The sequence below is a fragment of the Macrosteles quadrilineatus genome, unplaced genomic scaffold (genome assembly GCF_028750875.1).
Source record: "Macrosteles quadrilineatus isolate MER2022 unplaced genomic scaffold, UCM_ALF_1.0 Scaffold_1__1_contigs__length_201487025, whole genome shotgun sequence".
NCBI lineage: Eukaryota > Metazoa > Arthropoda > Insecta > Hemiptera > Cicadellidae > Macrosteles > Macrosteles quadrilineatus.
The window spans coordinates 2632979-2639091 of NW_026542594.1; the positions used below are offsets into that span (position 1 = coordinate 2632979).

At 31.5% G+C, this 6113-nt stretch overlaps 1 non-coding gene across 1 annotated transcript; it reads right to left on the minus strand.

Moving 5' to 3' along the window:
- Window positions 1–4672: 4672 nt before the first annotated feature.
- Trnaa-agc (transfer RNA alanine (anticodon AGC)) lies at window positions 4673–4745 on the minus strand. The gene has a single exon. It is a non-coding gene; the product is annotated as a tRNA-Ala (tRNA).
- Window positions 4746–6113: the final 1368 nt, after the last annotated feature.

Sequence of the window (6113 nt, forward strand, 5' to 3'; positions counted from 1 at the left end):
TACTATTTTGTAGTAAGAGAGTTAATGTTTTTGTTTGCTCACATAGTATATAATGCGATATTTTTATAATCAATGCTTAGTGAGCAATGCTTTTTAGAAACAAGATCACATGTTTAATTTAATTCAAACCGTAATATTAACCAGATGTTGTAAATTATTGTTTGTCTATGTTTGATTTTATCATTTAAAAGTAAGTAAAAGCTTTGAGTTTTTTTATTTGTTTTATTGTTTGAAAATGTTTTTTTATGTAATTAGTAAGTTCATAGTTTTTGATAGGTACATTTATTGGAATTTAATCTTATTTTACTCTTTTTTTCATGTCAGATTTCAAAAAGCACAATAATTTAAACATACATCAACCCCGGACGAAGGACGGGTCCTCTGCTAGTAATATTATAATAGTAAGATTTAAATAACATTAATTTCAATGAGTACTTAGGTTTGTTGCTATGAGAAAGGTATTGAGGTGTGTTTTTTTTACTGAAATGTTGATAGCTTGGAATAAAATAAACAACATAGCCAAATGTTATTAAAATATCCATAAACAAGCAAATTGCAACAGCCCACCTAATTACTCCCCATGTAAAGAAAAACATTGGAATTTTTAATTAACACTTTTTCAGGAATTTTCTCCATAACCGTTAGGCAAACAATATCGCTATAGGATACTAAATTAGTTGTTGTTTTAAGCTCTTCAAATAGTTTAATAAGAAATTTCGAAATGCAAACTTGTTCAAAAAAACGTAGGTTTACATGTTTATACCAAATTCAATGAAAATCTTATATTATTTTCTCAAGTTATTGTGCTAACGGACATATATATATATAGAAATACAGTAATAGACTACCTATATATAAATTCTCTGAAACTCATTTATTTAACACACATACATCACTCACTAACACAAAACCAAACTCAGATTGTTGAACTCAGTCTGTTAGCTTCAGATTTTCCAATATGTTAAGGAGTTTACAGACCCTATTTAAAGTTAACAATTAAATATATTTAAATAATAAATAATGTTACCAAAGTTATAGAATATCCTCATGCTCTATAATTCATTTGTGGCAATATATTTTCCTGTAACAAACCATAGAATGAATAAACGTACCACTTGTTTCATACCATGTACATTTTTCATGATATTTATTTTTAGGTCTACAGTAATTATTTTCAAGCCTAGAATGTATGTAGACCGTGATTTACGTTCAGATAGGTACTGCCTCAAAATCACAACTGACAAGACTGTCTTACATTTTTTAACTTTAAAGGAATTTGGATCCAAATTTTATAATTTTGTTTGATTAGATATTAAGAGTTTGAGTAATTTTATTGAATCTTGTGGCTATAATTTAAAAAAATGAACCTTGCTGAATAATAACATTTTTCAATAACTAAAGTAACATACCATCTAATAAACATACTGTTCTGGACCAAGAGATTTATTGATGTGTTTAAATCTTATTGATTTTTAGTTAAAATCAATGAATCATTATTTTCTTTACTGTTAATCAAACCCTAATGATTGACATTGCCTATTAATTATTTCCAAATTAACTTTATTGAAATGGTCTCAGAATAATATGTAAAGATTGTAGCATACTACACATTGATCCCTTAGGCCAATGCAAATAAAAAAATCTGTTAGGTACTGTCATTGACTTCCCTTGTCTGTGGTACAGTTAATGTAGCCTACTTAAAGTTCCAACCATAAAGCAACTTGCTGACTTTGAAACACGTTGGGAAGAGATTAAAAGGGCTGTCTTTTTACGCTGTATGTCTATGAAAACCTATTAGAAGTGTTAAATCTAATAAGGCATAAGTGATTTATTTTGTTGAAATCAATAACCGGCAAGACGATAGGACGGCCGTGGCAACGCCTTCAATCCAGTAATGCAGTTGGTATGCTCGTGTGTCGTGTGGACTGTAGTCGGAGGCACTCAAGGCGCTGATAAATTCCCTGTAGTGGCTCTAAACATGATATTTCGAGATAGAAATCTCACGCTCAAGTAGTTTTTAGTTCAATAAATTTGGGAGCTAGGAGATCGTAATTCTACAAAATCTTCAAAGCTACTGTATTACACTCTATTTATTTGTTTGAAGTTCATTGTTGGCGAAAGTGAGTAAATGTTCACAGGTTTATTGCAGACATTTTCCATCACAATGGTAATTACTAAACCACAAAAAAAACTCTTATTTATTGCGAAATGTTGTAGTTAAAATTGAATAATTCTAATAAAGAATATACTATATTATAAAATTAGTTTTAAGCTACAGTAGTTTCGCTTATTTTGGTCAAGCTGACGGAAGTTTTTGTTTTTTTTTTTGTGGGGGGAGGGATTTTTTTCAAACTCAAGTATAGTAAATCGTTCTTCAGCTTATTATAGCAATAACATCTACCAATCACCTACTAGTGGTTTAAATAATACTAATGTTTTTGATTAGTATTATTTCCAAGTTTTACTTTGCAGATTTATTATAGTTTTTGTACGTATTCACCCTCTACAAAAATTTCGTACAAACTTGGAAATAATACTAATCAAAAACATTAGTATTATTTAAACCACTAGTAGGTGATTGGTAGATGTTATTGTTTTTTTTATTTGTTTAACATTAGTTTGTTGTTTTAGAATGTCGTAAAGCCCGGTTTTCTCCATGACACATTTTATACATACTAGGGCTCTGATGGAATTTAAAAAATGATTTGTTTGATGGCAAATCTACCTGCCATGACCTATACAACAACACATGGTGATCGGATGCGTGGCCTATTAGAATATAATAACATATATATAGATTAGCAGAGATTGTTATGTTTGTTTCAATATATTAGCAAGAATGAACAACGGATTGTGCACTCTTTAGTCGGTTCATTCGCAAGCCTCAAATGTCAAGTTGGCATTTTACTCAGCTAATGACCATGGGATACCCTCGTTGCTTTACTGAAACTTGCACTCATTTCTATATCTTTTACTTAGGTAATTGATTTTAAGATACTGTTTAACCATTTGTCAATGTGGTTTTCACACGCCTTTAATGATCTATAATACTTTCTGTAATTTTCAACTGAGTACAAAAAAAAAACGATCATGCTGGTGTTTTTCAATAATGTGTAAGGGCCTACTGTCAATGTAAATCCTTACCTAGTGGGGCCTTGTCACAACTTGCATCTTGGTCACAACTAACCCTCAGTTTGGTCTTACTATTTATTGTTCTGTTCTCGTTTCTAACAATGGTTTCTATACAAATAGGCCTATTAGAACAGAAGCTGTATGGATCATAAACATAAACAAATAATGATTTTCCGGGCCCGCAAGGAAAAATGATTTTACATTACCTGCTTAAATAGATTTGTCCAAACAATATGTTAATGTTATTAGTATAGGATTTGGGCCAGTTACGTATTTTGTTTATGTTTATGATACATACCGTTTCTGTTCTTATATTCGTGGATTTTTATAAGAACATGCAGTAGGCCTATCGACAACGAAAACAAATATTGTATTAAATCTATCTATATATATAATACGCTAAGCCGATTTTTGGAAACAGAACCCCTCCCTCATTTTTGAACCGATTTTGATGATTAAAGTGACAAAAAATGGCTCTGATCTTTAGTTTTGCAAAGTGGTTATCATTTTTTGAAACCTTTAGTAGTTTGGGCAGGAGCTTCCATCAAAATTGGGTTTTCTTCCATCAAATTTGGGTTTTCTCCCATAAGATTAACATTGGGGGAATCTAAATATTTAATTGAAAACTTAATTGAAAGTCTCCACTAATTTGACAGAACGGCTGGCCGTAGAAACTTTGTAGAGGTGTCCAAAGAAAGGTCTCTGTCTGTAGACGAGCCATCAAAAGATAAACTAAGTAAATTCCCTTGGGGCTCTGCCCCAGAGGCCTTTAAAGTTCCCTTCCCAGATTTGTTTACATTATGGCCATATGGATAATTTGTCACTACTTTTTAATGAAACGTCTGTTAATATTTAATATCTACACTCTAATATGAGCAATGTTTGCTTGTCTTAATTATTTCATAGTGTGATTGAATTGTTAATGTAAAAAGCCTGTATTAGGCAAGCTCTATTATTTGTCTTTTACGATTGATTTTTTACAAAAACCAACTAACGTATAGACTTTGGTCATGACTTTGACTGTGTCATATCATTACATCAATTTTGTTCCCATGGCTCGTCAATATAGTTGTTATTTTCGCTCCATGTGAATAACCATTGAATTGCAGTATGTATTAGAGCTGTATTAACAATCCACTCACATTCCCGTATGACTTTATCCTTTTTCTCAATATGTACGGATTTTCAATATGTTTTCGGTTACTAAGCCTAAATATAAAAATTTAAAATATTGGATTAGAAATTCAACTAAATTTCTTTGATGTAGCCTACATTATTGTTTACTTCCAATATTGTTTTGTGTACGTCTGTATGTTGTATTGGAAAGATAAAGACGTGGACTAATTAAAAGAAATGAAAATCTACTATCTAGCACTACGCATATAATATAGGCCTACAGATTATGGTAGGGGGAGGGGTAAGTCCCTCTCCCCCACATTTGCTATCATCATATGATTAAATTCATAAAAACTTACGATCTAGAAAATCAATTCATTACAGTAGTTATTCTCAGTTTTTTCCCTTTGCGAAGTAAAATTTCTGGAGGCGCCGGGTATCGATCCCGGTACCTCTCACATGCTAAGCGAGCGCTCTACCATCTGAGCTACGCCCCCAGTTGAGAGCATTGGTGTGGTAATTAAACATCAGGCACTGGACAGGCTGATCTAGATTCGGTGTTGCTTATGCTCACGTGAAGTAGTGGGTAGTGTGATAAACCTAACCTGCGGATTAGTGATCACTAATCAGATGCTTTTTTGTGTAAATAAATTATTGAAGCAGAGTAACTTTGTCAATCTTATAAACGTTTCTCTTGCACATAGTTCTTCCTGATTTGTCCGCGGATGTAGAGGGTGGGGCCGGTACATAAGCTATACAGTACTACTAGTTATTTTTATTTTGTACAATAGAATACATACAAGTGGTTCCAATTGAAATAACACAAAAGTTATTTTTTTATAAAGACAGTTATTTTTTTAAAGAACATTTTGCTTATTATTTTGTATTCCACCCCAGATCTTTTATTGCACGTTATCACTTCATTCGTTCTATTTATGGAGTGTGTGTTTATAGTCAATGGTTTTACTATAAATAAATCGACGAATACAATTTTAGGAAAAGTTGTGAATTATTTTACCAAATGATAAGATAAAGTTTACATTTTGTGTCCTTGTATCAGTTTTACGCAGTACTTGTGGTATTGCTCCTTTCAATAACTAGGCCTACTATAATTTTAACAAAAATGTAACAAATTCCGATTCAAAAAATAATATTCTTTGCTTGTATTAACTTGTAAACACTGTGTGTTTTCTCTTGTGACTACAGTATGGAGTTATAAATCGTAGAGTGATGAAAATCGTATTGAATCGTATCCCATGAAATGAAAAATAAAGTATAGCCATTCCATTAAAACATCAAATATTAGTCTAAGTTTTAACTTTCTTCCAAACCTATGTTGGCCAAAATTCTTGAAACAGCTCAAATCTTCAATAAAACGGCATTGCTTCGAATTTAGGGCAATTTTTTAAGATGTTAAAGAAATAACGCGTATGACCTCAATAGCTCAAACCATATTATATATATCCCTTTTTTCAAAATCCCCTTAACCCTTGTTCTGTAAATCGCAATCATAAATGTATTCTTTTAGTAAGTCAATTAATAATAATAATAATTAATTTGTGTTTAGTTGGATGGAATTTGTTCAAGTACCACCCTCTAAACATAAATGTAGAATATAAAGTAAAGCTACACTGTAATTGAAATCCTGGTGATTTTATTGAATGGTTCTGGGTAAAGAATAATCCCAGCTAATCGCAGCTAATAACAAAGCTACCATTTAATTAATTTACATTATACTCTCGATCATCCCGTGGATTATCTTTTGTACCTTGCTTGTTGGTTTTGTAGTTTAGTGATAACACTGTTTATATCAAGCTACAGTACAACCTTTAATACAATACACCTACATACCGTACAGTACTTGG